Source organism: Macrobrachium nipponense, chromosome 4 (genome assembly GCF_015104395.2).
Source record: "Macrobrachium nipponense isolate FS-2020 chromosome 4, ASM1510439v2, whole genome shotgun sequence".
Taxonomy (NCBI): Eukaryota; Metazoa; Arthropoda; class Malacostraca; order Decapoda; family Palaemonidae; genus Macrobrachium; species Macrobrachium nipponense.
The window spans coordinates 126,857,865-126,872,103 of record NC_061100.1 but is presented as its reverse complement, the minus strand read 5'-3'; the positions used below and the strand labels follow the sequence as shown (position 1 = coordinate 126,872,103).

General features: G+C 37.6%; 1 long non-coding RNA gene across 1 annotated transcript in view; it reads right to left on the bottom strand.

Annotated features, from left to right (window-relative positions):
- Nucleotides 1–11,479: 11,479 nt before the first annotated feature.
- LOC135211146 (uncharacterized) overlaps nucleotides 11,480–14,239 on the bottom strand; it is a 152,399-nt gene continuing 149,639 nt past the window's right edge. The window contains exon 5 of the long non-coding RNA XR_010313627.1: nucleotides 11,480–12,518. This is a non-coding gene — a long non-coding RNA (uncharacterized LOC135211146). The remainder of the gene's footprint in view (nucleotides 12,519–14,239) is intronic.

Sequence of the window (14,239 nt, the reverse complement as noted above, 5' to 3'; positions counted from 1 at the left end):
TCTCCCTCAACAGAGAGAGAGAGAAGATTACGTCTTCCTCAACAGAGAGAGAGAGAAGATTACGTCTCCCTCAACAGAGAGAGAGAGAGAGAGAGAGAGAGAGCCTTGGCAACTAATCCTATGCTATTCTGCCGTTTGTATTTGACAAACGCGACCCAGATTCTCGAAACTGTTTGTTGACAAAATTCTTGCAGTCAGTGTCAATCGCCGTCCGTCGGTCGGTCCTCTCAGGTGAAAGGCGCCAAGGCGGACAGAAAAACGCTAATCTCCGAGTTACGACAAGGTGCGACAGAGACAACCGCCGACAGTTCGATTGGCTTTGCAAACACTTAAACTAAGCCTCTTCTTGTCTTCACTTCTTTCATAGCCAACTTATATATGTTCGTTGGTCTACCTTTGTTTTTCGTCCGCAGCTTAGTCGGGTTTTTCTTCTCTTGTCACCGATTCTTCTTTCGCTTCGCATATGGGTGCTCTTTTCTCTGGGAGCTTATTTGCATATTTGACAGCCTTTTTCTTTGGGGGGAGGGGGTGTTCCTATGCGGCTGTGCTTACAGTTTTAATACTCATACTGATATGAAACAAGTAAGGGATTACGTAAGGTATAATCAAGGAGATGGTGAGCGACGATCTTCATGGGAGTTGATGGCCCAATATCTGGAGGAAGAAGGCAAGGTAGGGGATTATCATCCTAATAATTGGCGCCACCCCACGCAAGCGGCAAATTGATCCAAAGGAAATATCCTTTGTTTACTAAAACTTGGCGGAAAGGGGGGTTGGGGGGGGGGGTCGCTCCTGACAGCTTCCAAAGAAAATGTCGTTTGTTGAAGCAAACTCTACTCAGAACAGCGAGAGATAACGAGAAAGAGAACGAAAATATTGTGAGTTACGGCGTACATCTTCAGTGAAGCACCAGGCTGTACTCATGCATACGTGTACTTAGTTTACTATGTATATATACATTTTTATCTATACACACAGATATATAAATATAATATATATACATATACATATAATATATACTATATATATATATGATATATATAGATATATATATAATTATCTAATATATAATTATATATATCATATGGTATATCTATATATATATATATATATATATATTATATATGAGAATGTATGTCAAAAATGAAATAAATCATGCCGACAACATAGTCACGTTGTTTATCCTAAGGATTAATTCCTTCCCTAATAAAGGTGGTGCTGTTCGCGAGTTGTCTTTGCCATTAATCACCGTTACTGATTTTTAAGCAGATATCAAATGACGTATTGCAATTTTCTCTCTCCATGCAGAACTGCGACTAAGTCCGCTTTTATTCTTTCAGTGAAGTTACATATTACATCCTGTTTAAATGGGCGACAAGCACACCGACCTATAAAAAGACAGGAAACGAACGTTGAAGACTATTTATGTGTGCTAATATTCTTTAAACCACTGAGTAACCACCTTTTCTAAAGTCTGACATTCCCCTTACCATTGTGGCAGTCTTATTTGATGTTTTAGATTGTTTTTATGGTGTTTTTACGTTGCATGGAACCAGTGGTTATTCAGCAACGGGACCAACGGCTTTACGTGACTTCCGAACCACGTCGAGAGTGAACTTCTATCACCAGAATTGATGTTTTAGAGTCCACAGCATTTGCGTAGATCTACGACATCTCAGTATCTCCAGCGAAACCAACACTTCGCTCACTGGCTTTTGTATATTCAAGCACCTACGTACCGCCGGTGTTTGCTCAATCTTGCCATCATGAGGAAAGTGGCAAATCATAATTAGGAAGCCCAAGTTCACGATGTCCTGGAACTTTCTGCTCAATAAGGAAACTCACTGTGATCAAAACTTCAGGTTACTCTTACTTCGAATTACGAAATTTTGACAGAAAAACTAATCACAGAGGTCCTTAAATCTGTTAAAACTTTGGGAACGTCACTATTGCCAAGTCACCTTGTGTAGGAGATTAATTTAATGAATTTCAAAATTCGGGGAGACATTTTCCTCGATCAGGTACAAAGGTCGCCACTGCAGAGGTATATCAGGATTCCCGGGCTGTAGGTTCGTGTCAAAACAACGTGAATTGCTATATTTCTTGACAATATTTTATGGGAAATAAAATACCTCTGGATCCACTTCATATCAAGTACTAAGGCAAAGATTTGCGGTACCTGCTACCTCGTTGATAAATGAAGATTACTAAACTATCATTTTTACGACAATAATTTGGCCATGATGTAAAACTTTGAATTTTGTCGGGAGACTCAATAATAAGTTACAAAACCTATCGATTTTGAACAGGCAGCTATAGTCGCATTATATGCAAATCAAGATGTTCATAAGATCACATCAGTATGATGCCTTAACAACACTCCCAAAGTCTTCTGCTCTTGTGAAGTCACCATACGCACCCACTCGGTAATTTGAACATAGTGCTACTGTTGCAATCGCAATTACCATGGCAATTAATACTGTTACTACTAGTTCTAATAAGACCTAAATTTGTTTGGAGATATATTGCCCTCAGGAACTACAAGTTGATGAGTTTGGAAACATTGCCACGGCTGCTGTACTTACAACGTAAAACTGTACACCATATTACTTGGAACGGAGAGAATCATTACCAGAACCCTCGCGCCTCTCATTTTGAGGCTTCCACAACAAAGACACACACTCACACACACACACACACACACACGCACAAGCCTTATAGTGAAATGGAAGACATTTTAAGTCAATACATTTAAAACTTTATTTCAAAGTTTGACAAAACTGCAAATAATCCTGTGGTATTCTTTATCTCTCATGCAGACTCATGACGAGGTTGATTTGCAACAGAGCTCTGCATGACGCATGCACCGATGCCGACCGAAGAGGACATGGATGAAATATTCAACAGGACAATTACAATTTATAAAAACCTCTTCCGAGACCGTTGAGGATTCAGCATTGGCTGCTCCAGAATTCTGCACCAGATTAGCAACTCACCCATGTCTATATCTATATGCATACATACATTTACATACACACACACACTCACATATATATATACTCCCACACACACACACACACATATATATATATATATATATATATATATATATATATATATATATATATATATAAGCGAATACCACAGGTATGATAGTCAGAAATCCAAGCGCCTTTCGTCTTTACTAAGACGAAAGCGTTTGGATTTCTGACTATCATTTTCCTGTGGTATTCGTTTATTTAATGAAGGTCACGTGCATCAACTGAATTTTTTTAAGCATAATATATATATATATATATATATATATATATATATATATATATATATATCACACACACACACACACACACACACACACACACAATATATATAATATAATATATATATAGATATATATATATATATATATATATATATATATATATATATAATAACTGTAAGCAAAAACACGCATGGATCTTCTAATCAATATACAACATACAAATAGCATCAGAAGTAAACCCGGACCGTCGCCCCCAATCTGTATATTCTAGAAGGTAGCAGTGAGTTGTTATCAGAAAGCACACTTTGGTGCATTACTCTAAGCACATTGACAAACGACGGAGATTCCATGTTGATGGGAAATCCCTGTCTTAACATTATAGGGGATAATGCAGAAATTCCCGCACTCATCACTTACGTATAATTCTAATTTTCTGTAAAAGAGAACTTTGTCTGTCCGTCCGTCCGTACTTTTTCTGTCCGCTCTCAGATCTTGAAAGCTACTGAGGCCAGAGGGTTAAAAATTGGTATGCTGACCATCCACCCTCCTATCATTAAACATACCAAATTGCAGTCCTCTAGCCTTAAGAGTGCTTATTTATCTAAGGTTAAATTTACCCATGATCATGCGTCTGGTAACGGTATACGACAGGCCACCACCGGGCCGTGGCTGAAAGCCTCCTGGGTAGGGACTCTTACAGACAACATGTTTGCGTCGAAGGAACTTCTGCGCATCATTTACTTATTTGTTTAGAGATATAATTACTTCATAATCACACTAACTTATTTTTTTTTTTACATTTTTTTCTATTTTCCTAATATATACTCGCTTACTCTTTTTCTTACCATAATCATTACCTTTTATTTCGTATATTATAAGCATAATTAAACTCGTATGAGTGCCTAATTAATGATAGCTGATAAAAATAAAGGTTTTTAAGTTGTCATTTCCTTGGCGTCATATCATCCCACTCTTTTGAGTAGAAAACCGCAATATGACACTTCAGGTATTTAAAATCTTGTTACAGAGGAGAAAAAGAACTTCGTGACAAGTTTTATAGAACATCCATGATTATTATTATTATTATTATTATTATTATTATTATTATTATTATTATTTCAGGGCCCTTAGCAGCTACATTACAAGAAAATCAGTGAGAATGACAAAGTCGGTTAAAGCATTATAATCAGCATCTGATCTCATACGGAGAGACGAGGAATGTTGACTCAACCTTTTACTAAAGAACCGCCCTCGGTATTTATATGAAGGATGCCAACGCTCCGGGTAAATGAACTCACACACTATTTTCATGGGTATGACCATACCGGTGATATAAGTTCACACGTGAATAAGTGGTATTCAAAGGCGTGAGTTATCTTTCAAAGTCTCTAATTAAATCCATTAATGTTTTTTTAAATGCATGGCTTCTTAAAGGATAAAATATAAGAAGACAAGTAAATTCAGAGCAAAATATAAGAAGATACTTACAAACGAAGATGCAAATGCGAACACAACTGAGGATCAAGTTGAGGTATTAGTAAAAGAGATATTCCTCCACGCTTATCAACACTAAGATTTTGACACAAGAGGACATCATTTGAAGTTCCCACTGAGACTGAGGGGGTAAACTGCTACTATCAAAGGCTAAGGAGGATACCCGCAAGATACCTCTACCTTGGATACGTGTCCTGAATGGGGACAGTAAAGAACCACTTTATTATATCCGTTCTCGATTCTAATGGAAAGTGGTGTTATAGAATAAAAAACAAAACGGCTTCCTATACTCAGCACTTCACTGGGTCATAATAAGCCCTAAAAACAACCTGGGTAAAGGCTTAGGAGTGGCATTGACGGAATAATGTGAATTCTATTAACGGAAGCAAATGGGAGGGGCAAGATGTCCACGGTGAAAACTGTTAAATACCACCAGAGACAACGACTTTGAAAAATAGGGGCAGGGAGCAAAACTAGCCATGACGAGAACTACTGGGGACCACTAGAATTAGTGACGGAAGGCAGAGGGGGAAACTGCAAAAATGGCCATGGCCTATGCCAAGAATTATTCAAGAGCACTAGAGGTGGTGTTGAAAAGGAAAAGTGGCAGGTGCGAAGACCACTACAAATAATGAATGGAAAGGTGGAGGGGTGAGCACAGCCAAGGCAAGTACTATTAAACTCCCCTGCTGTCAGTGATGGGTGGAAAAAGCAGGACCAGAGCTATTAAAGGCAACTCAAATTTGCTTGAAATATCGACATACGAAAGGACTCGCAAAAATGACTGGAATGGCGCGGATGTAGCCTCAGTGATTTTTCAGGGTTCAATTGAGTAGCTAACAATGGTGTACAAAGTATGATTGAATAGAGACGTGCACTAGAATGGATGAGAGGAATAAATATTCCTTTGTATAAAAGTAAAAATGACAGAGGAGACTAAGAATAATGGGGTCATCGCAGCACTTAGGATACCATACAAAGAATATGGCAAGATACTGATTGAGATGTATAGGGGAGAACAGTCTACGCAAGGCTTAGACAAGTAATTAAACTGGCCAAAACCAGTTTAAATTTCCTCTATCATATGGATGAAGCGAGATGATCGTACTGACGTTAGTATTTTGAAGTTTTTATATATGCAAGTACTGCATGAACCTAGGTTTGTTAAGAAATGTTAAAGAATAAGGAGATTTTGGTTAAAACCAAACCTCAAATCAAGTACTTGACTCAAGATACGCTACATTTCAAAAAGATGGCACTGCCGACGCTGATTCTTGTAGCGAGTCATTGCGTTGTTGCATTTCTCGTTCTTCAAAAGAGGCATTAAGATGATAAAAGAGAACTTAAGATTCATGAAAAAAGGTGGAAATCCCGACTTGTCTGGATAATAATATATGACACATAAGGGTGTCCAATAAGCGCTACATTTTCTGAAGTGACTGTTAGCAGATTCTGAGCCGATTGTCCCGTTAAATTGCCAATAAAAGAATGTCCATTCTTTGTAAGAATACCGTGTTACACATTTCTCCGAAAAGCGTCCTATTTTATAGATAAATTACAGGTTCTGACGCTGCCATCGAGGGAGGACGTGTTTTTGCCATCAAGGGGTCTCCCATTTTTCTTTTTCAGCCTTAAGAACGGCTTTAGATGTAGGGAAATTGGACCTGCTTACGTGTGGGTCCGTGGGTATATCTGCTGCAAACGAATTAGATCAAATTAGATCTGTTCACTTAAATTTGTCGCGTCCTTCAAGAATTTCAAATGTTTGACAATGGCTTAAATAAGGCAAAAAATACCGACTACAAGAAGTCTGCACTTGGATGTGTGGAAACCCTTTACGTTAAAACTTACAGTGTTCCCGTGTCCATAACAGAACCTTGCGACAAACCCTAGGAAACTCTAGGAGTATGATGGCGCCGACAATGGTCTACAACGAGGGTAAAAAAATAAAAATATTTGGGGAAAGTAAGAGAGGGAAGGGGAAGGTTGGAGTGCCGTTTTTGCAAAACCACTAACAATTTGTGTCGATGGAAATGAAAAGTTGGGAAGGAAGTGTCTAAGACCTCAGTCTCTGACGAGGAATGGGATACTGCTGAAGATGTAGGAGAGGAGTGGTGATGTAAGGAGGCAAGACGTGTCACATAGCACAATTTGGGCGCATACCATGAGCAGTAATTCTCAACGGAGTCATGGTAATAACGCCTCTTGCAAGCACCAATTTAACTATATAACTATATGGCTTCACTCAAATACACAAGATAACTGAAGGAAAAAGGTTTTCGGAAATACAGACGCTGGTTTCTTTGTCAGACGTTAAATAACAAGTAACTGTTAAGAAAATCCATTAGCAATGTTTTTATAACAGTAAAGTCTTGTTAAGTAACACTCGATATAAAACAAAGGAGAGGAGTATTTTACTTACGAGGAATCTTCTAAAATTCACATGGTTTTTTATTTTCTTATAATCATCACATGATCCTTATATTAACGCTAATCTCCTTCGTCGCCGAAACCAATGCAAAACTACATATTTAGATCATAAATTACTTTAAAATGGGAGCAGTCGGCTTGTGGCTGAATAAAATAAGTGGTTCATCTCGCTTTCCCTACATCTTTCTCCTCTTCCAATGGTCTCACAAAGTTATCGAAAACTGTCGTCGACAATTGATTTGTCCCCATTAAGTTAGACCAGTGCTTTCGAAATTCAATTTTCCATTGCATCTATAGACCTCAGCCGATTTTTCATTCATGAAGATACAAATAAATTGCTATTTTAATTTTATTCTTATATCCTCACTCATAGCCATTGCAATTCACTCGCGACCACCATTAACTCCTGAGCCTCTTTTCCCGCTGCCGCCAGTAGGCAGCAAATGAGCCTCGCTGTCGAACTGAGCTCCAGAAGGGCTTTATTCCCCAGGGTGCAGTTGCAACCTCAAAAGGTCAAGCAGATGCAAAAGGTTCTTTATCAGAAATCTTCAAACAACGACAAATGACGATTAATTTGTTTGTTTGTTTGTATGGTGCTTTTACGTTGCATGGAACCAGTGGTTATTCAGCAACGGGACCAACGGCTTGACGTGACTTCCGAACCACGTCGAGAGTGAACTTCCATCACCAGAAAGACACATATCTCACTCCTCAATGGAATGGCCGAGAATCGAACCCGCGACCACCGAGGTGGAACGCCAAAACCATACCAACCACGCCACCGAGGCGATGTGATGATTAATTTGCACTTGGTAAGTCTTTCTCTTTTTCGCTCAACTTCTCGTTCAACCTCACCTTTTCCCTAAACTTTTCTTTACTTCACTCTTCTGACTTTTCTCCATCAGCCATCACATCAATTATACTACCCTGAAACAAATCTCCTTGTATTTTACTTACATTTTTTCATCTGTTTATTAATTTACTTGTTAAATTAGTTTTTTGTTTTCTGATAACTGATCTCTTCTTTCTGTATTTTCCTATTACCTTCTGTTACTATTTTTTTCAATTGAACGCCTTATTCTTTGGCGAAAGCTTGAATTGAATGTCAATGGCCCCTTTGGTGGGCTTGTCCCATGTGAATAGGGTTCATCTTCTGAATAATAATAATAATAATAATAATAATAATAATAATAATAATAATACTCGGAAACCTGCATCAATCTCACGAATTTTGAGCAAGCGACGACGAGAGTTTACCAAGAATGTCCGAAATGCCAACAGTGTAAAGAAGGAGTATATACAACGTTAATAATTTTTTTTTTTATAGATATAAGATTTATAGCTAACTGCTTTGTTCTTCTTTTCTTTCAGAGAAGGATCGAATTAACTGTTTGTTTTTCTTAAGGGCATCTGAATATGCAACCATGGTCTCTGGCGAACACAATAAAATTTTTATCTTCTCTTGCAACATTGCTCATTTTCTTACAGTAACATTTTGGAGTTGCGTTGCAGAGAGAGAGAGAGAGAGAGAGAGAGAGAGAGAGAGAGAGAGAGAGAGAGAGAGTTTACGGAATATAATAATATTTCTCATATATTATAGGTCACTTGTGAAAATTATCCTTCAGAGACGGATTGAACAGCTACGCAGCCTTGCACATGAGAATGATTGAGCCCTACAAACAATTGTACATATACACGCAAAACATAGACAGATAAATAAATAGATACTGTAGGGATTTTTATTGTTTCACAAGTTTCTTCTGCGGCTCTTCTTTGAAAGCGAGTTATATACTACTGATCAGGACGAATGCATTTTGCGACCATGTTTTCTCAGAGGCCGGTATTCAAATAATGTCAGATATCGAGGACAGAGCGAACAAAAAGGAGCCATTTGTTTGTGGGACATTTAGCACATGCTTTGGTCCCGTCTCCCTGTCTGTGTCTCTTTCGAAACAAGAAATATTAAACGGGCGACGCCCACGAAACCGGCGACAAACAAACCGCAGAAGGTCTTGTCATGTCCGAGACATCCTAATGGATTGCCGCCTTCACACTGACATTTGACAAATCATAACAGAGATGAGTTGCCAACCAGAAGATGCTGTTGCACAGGCCATCCTTTCAGATTAATCCCCGTAGGAGGGTAGTGCCTACAGTGCACCGCATGATGTGCACTGAGGTTCTTTGCAGCGTCCCTTAGGCCCCTAGCTGCAACCCACCACTTTCAGTCCTTTTATTGTACCTCCGTTTATATTATCTTTCTTCCATCTTACTTTCCACCTTCTCTCAACAATTGGTTCATAGTGAAACTGCTTTGAGGTTTTCCTCCTTGTTACATCTTTAAAATAATTTTTTTTCTTTAAGTGGCAATCGCCCTTTCAACGCTGAACGATCTGATAGGTTCCAGCGCCTGGCCTTTGTCCTTAATTTTATATTCCGGTTCCAGTTCATACAGATTAACGTCTGCCAAGTAGTAAATCCGAGTTGCTGAGATTGCCTGAGAAAGGAATCCATTAAAATCGCATAAGCCTCCGACATCGGTGCAAAGATCGTTAATTCTAGCAGCAATTTTCAACAAGTTTATATGGTGTTTTTTTCCCGTTATCTTCGTAAACCACAAGCAATACGTCCGTCTTACTAGAACATGGAATCTACGATCGGATTATAAAACGTTTACCAAGAATTCATCGATCTTGGGATTACAACAGTGTTACCTTATTACCGCTGGCAAGGAAAAACAACCTTTTACTGTGCCTCCTTTCATATTCTCTTTCTTCATCTTACTTTCCGCCCTCTCCTAACACTTGATTCAGCGCGAAATTCTATATTCAAGTCAACTCAAAAGAAGACAGTAAAAAAAATGACACGTGATATAAATGAACCCTATAATTTCAAAATCGAATTAAGGACGCAAATAATGGATTTGAAAGAGTCATCGTCTACAAAATGTCCCATGAAAGTTTCAGCAATTGAAGACGTCAGCAGTCAGAACCTTAGTCTATGTGATGCTACTGACCGAGTATACGACACCCCCGCCCCCCTTCTCATTTCCCATCCAGGGCAAAAAAAAAAAAAAAAAAAAAATACTCCTGAGGTTCAAGAAATAAATAAAACATACACGTAGCCCGAGCTTTTCAGATATTCCTCTGTACGTGTGGGTAGTAAATCATCTTAGGAGAGAGGGGAGAGAGGAGATGAGAGAGACCTACGAGAGAGAGAGAGAGAGAGAGAGAGAGAGAGAGAGAGGTCTCTCCTCTCTCACTCCGTCTCAAAAATTAATAATTTACTAAGGTAAGAAAGATGCCAATCACCTTAAAAATATAATAAAGACCTGATTGAAAGCTTTATACTGTAATATATATGATTTCTATTCGTGTTTGTGTGTACATGCGTCAGTACGTGTATCTTTGTTACTATTTGTTGCTGAATATATTAAGAATGATAGTACCGTACTTTGCAATTAAAACAAAACCAAATAATGTTTGATTAAACTTCAACATTGTCGTTCTTAACGATACTGATGGCAACGTCCAGAGTGGCTAAGGAATGCAATGGAAATTAGTTTAGACCACAGGCTAAGCACTGGGTCCTATGAAGTCATTCAGCACTGGAAAGGAAAATGAGAGTAGCTAGGTTTGAAAGGTGTAATGCTTAGTGTACACTGTAGATTTTTTTGCTAGATTTGCGCTAGGGAGACCTCTCTAGATAGTGTACACAGAAACGAGAGCGCCCTAGATATAGTTACTCCCAGCTCTCGCTAGGGTTGTTTTAGTCTACCTAGAATACTAGTGAACACGTGGGCGAGAGTTCTCTATGACACTACTCTATAGGTGCTTCTGCCCAACTGAATAGAGTAATCAGTATAGCTGGACGCGTGCTGGAATAGTCGTGGCATCTAACCATAAATACAAATAGGTTAGCACTCAGACAACGCTTTTAATCCAGCACTACGAAAGATTCCCTGAACTTTGGAATGTAGCATTGAAAGAGTACAGGGACAAAGAAAAGAAAGCGGTTGCTGTAAAAGAATTATGAGAGCTTTTAAATGTTAGTGAGGCTGAAATAGCGAGAAAGTGGCACAATCTGCGGTGCCAAATGAACGATGAAATAAGGAAAATGAAAGTAAAGAAGAGTGGCATGGCTGCAGATGATGTACTGGTGAAAAGCAAATGGGAATATTTTGACGCTCTTCACTTCATGATTGGATGTGTGAAATTCCAAGAAACTACTGTTACAAACATGGTAAGTGAAACATCTCTTTTAAGAAATATGATTTATTAACTTTTTTTGTACACAAGTAGGAACACACAAGCAAACACATAATTATATTAAATGTGTATGTGGCGATAAATCATGAAAACTCTTATGAAATTAGTCATTTACTTTCAATAAAGTACAATCCTATATCAAATTTAGAAATTTCACTTTCATCCATCTATCCACCAAATCCTATCCTCAAATCCATGATATTCATGTAGCTACCATTAAGATGACAATAGAATTTTAAATATGTTTATATTGCCAAGGAACCTCGCCCACCGTTGTCATGAAATATTTTTTTGAACTGGTCACGAATAACTTTGGCCAACCTTACAGAGTTTCCGGCTGGATTGGGTTGCAGGGGATGTTAGGTACTTCTCGGAAATCCCTCTCTTCTCCAATTTCCCTCAACAATGTCATCAACCTCTTCTCTATCAAACGTTCCTGGTGGAGCATAAACAGCTTTGGACTGATTTCGAGTTAGTAAAAAGTTATGTAGAACACATATACATGAAACAATATACTTCACCTTTTCTGGCGATATCTCCATTGGTCGTTTTAAAACACGGAAACGTGCAGATATAAGAGCAAACGCATTTTCAACAAATCTGCGTGCTCTGGATAATCTGTAGTTGAAAATGCGATTTGGGGCTGGTTGATTTTGGTATGGATATGGCTTCATAATGTATGATTTCAGAGGAAAGACATCGTCAGCAAAAACAACGTATGGTACTTTATCCTCATTTCCTGAGCCCTCTAACTGCCTTTCATTAGGTATATTTAATAATTTGTTCTCTAAAGCACTTGACAAAGAACTGTTTGCATAAACACCCCCATCAGATATCCGACCATTGCAGCCAACGTCAATGTACAGGAATTTATAGTTTCCATCAACCAACGCTAAAAGAACAATGCTGTAAGTACCCTTGTAATTAAAATACAAACTACCACTGTTGGGTGGTTGCTTGATAACCACATGTTTCCCATCGAGGGCGCCTATGCAATTTGCAAACTGCCATTGAAATTCAAAATCCTTGGACACTTCCAGCAATTCCTCACGGGAATTTGGAGTCTGAAAAAACGAAACACAATTGTAATTCTACAGTATTTAAATAAGAGGGTCGGTCAAACTATTATAGGAAATATTTAAAATATACTATGGAAAAGGGAGTAAGCAACCAAGATGCGTGTGAAGAAAATGTTGAGCTATAATGAATACCATTAACGCAAGTTTGACAAACAACTTGATATATACATATATTCATACGTATATATATATATATATATATATATAATATATATTATATAAATATATATACAGTATATATAAATAAATAAATATATATATATATATATATATATATATATATATACTAATTTCATGTTTTATATAGCGCATGTTTTGTTAATTTTTTTTTATTTAAAATAAACTTAACTTATCCGTACGCCCTTTTAAATTCAGATCTGAATGATGTATTTTTTTGTTTAACTGAAAAATTCTTTAAAGCAAAATGATGCAAATACAAATAGTTAAGTATCCAGACAATATCTCTACTGTTAATTATTTAATCTTAAACCACTGTATTATGTTTAAATTTTTTCAACATATTCTTTTCATCTTTTCGTTTTGTGTTTGGCCTATAATAGTAAAATCCTTATCATTAATATATGTTTTACATGATTTAGAGTGGTTTCTAATATTTGACTGTTCGGGGTTTGTTAATCTGCTGCCCGTTCTAAAACTTAAACCTCTGTGAGAATCTATTCAGAAAGGGAAGCTTGTTATTTTCTTCTTCATCGTGTAAATCTGATATTAGGGTGTAGGGCATTGACAAATTCTAAGAATTGTTCCGCATTAAACTTGTTTCGGAATAAGGCAAAAGTGTCATCCACGTAGTCTGGACGTTGAGTCTCTTTTTACTAATGTCCCTGTAGGGGAGACGATTGACATTATTTTAAATAGTTATGTATAGAACCGGACTCTACTTTTCATAATTTTAGTCGTGAGTTTTTTAAACAGTTGTTAACTGGCCGTGCAGGGCACGACTTTCATTTATAATGGCTTTTTATACAGACAAGTGGAAGGAGTAGCAATGGGATCCCCACTGGGTCCGACACTTGCTAATATTTTTATATGCTCTATGGAGGAGCGTATGTTTGATGATTGCCCCCTTAGCTTCTTGCCTCAGTTTTATTGTATATACGTCCATGGATGACACTTTCGCCTTATTCCGAAACAAGTTTAATGCGGAACAATTCTTAGAACTTGTCAATGCCCTACACCCTAATATCATATTTACACGATGAAGAAGAAAATAACAAGCTTCCCTTTCTGGATGTTCTAGTGTCCAGGAATGAGGAAGGCTTCTACACGGGTGTTTTTAGAAAAAAAGAGAAAAGAAACTTTTACACTGGGGTAGGTATCAACTTTTATAGTTCTTGCTTTTATAATTTTAAACTTAATACTATCTCAACTCTCCTACACAGGGCCTTCACCCACACCTCTAATTGGTTTACTTTTAATGAAGAAATTAACTTTCTTTCCCAATATCTTAAAAATAACTGCTTCACAGACAAACTTTTGTTTAAAATGCTTAAGAAAATGCTTGATACCCGATTCATAGAGGTGCCAACGGTTTGACAGTACCAAAATTAAAAATGTTTTGCTAGCTTCCCTTTCTTCATGACAACCTCTTCAGAAAAAAGTTCCTGGCAATTATTCAAAAGGAATTCCCGGCATTGAACCTAAAAATCGTCCCAAAAATCCATTAACTATCGGATCCCTGTTTAAAA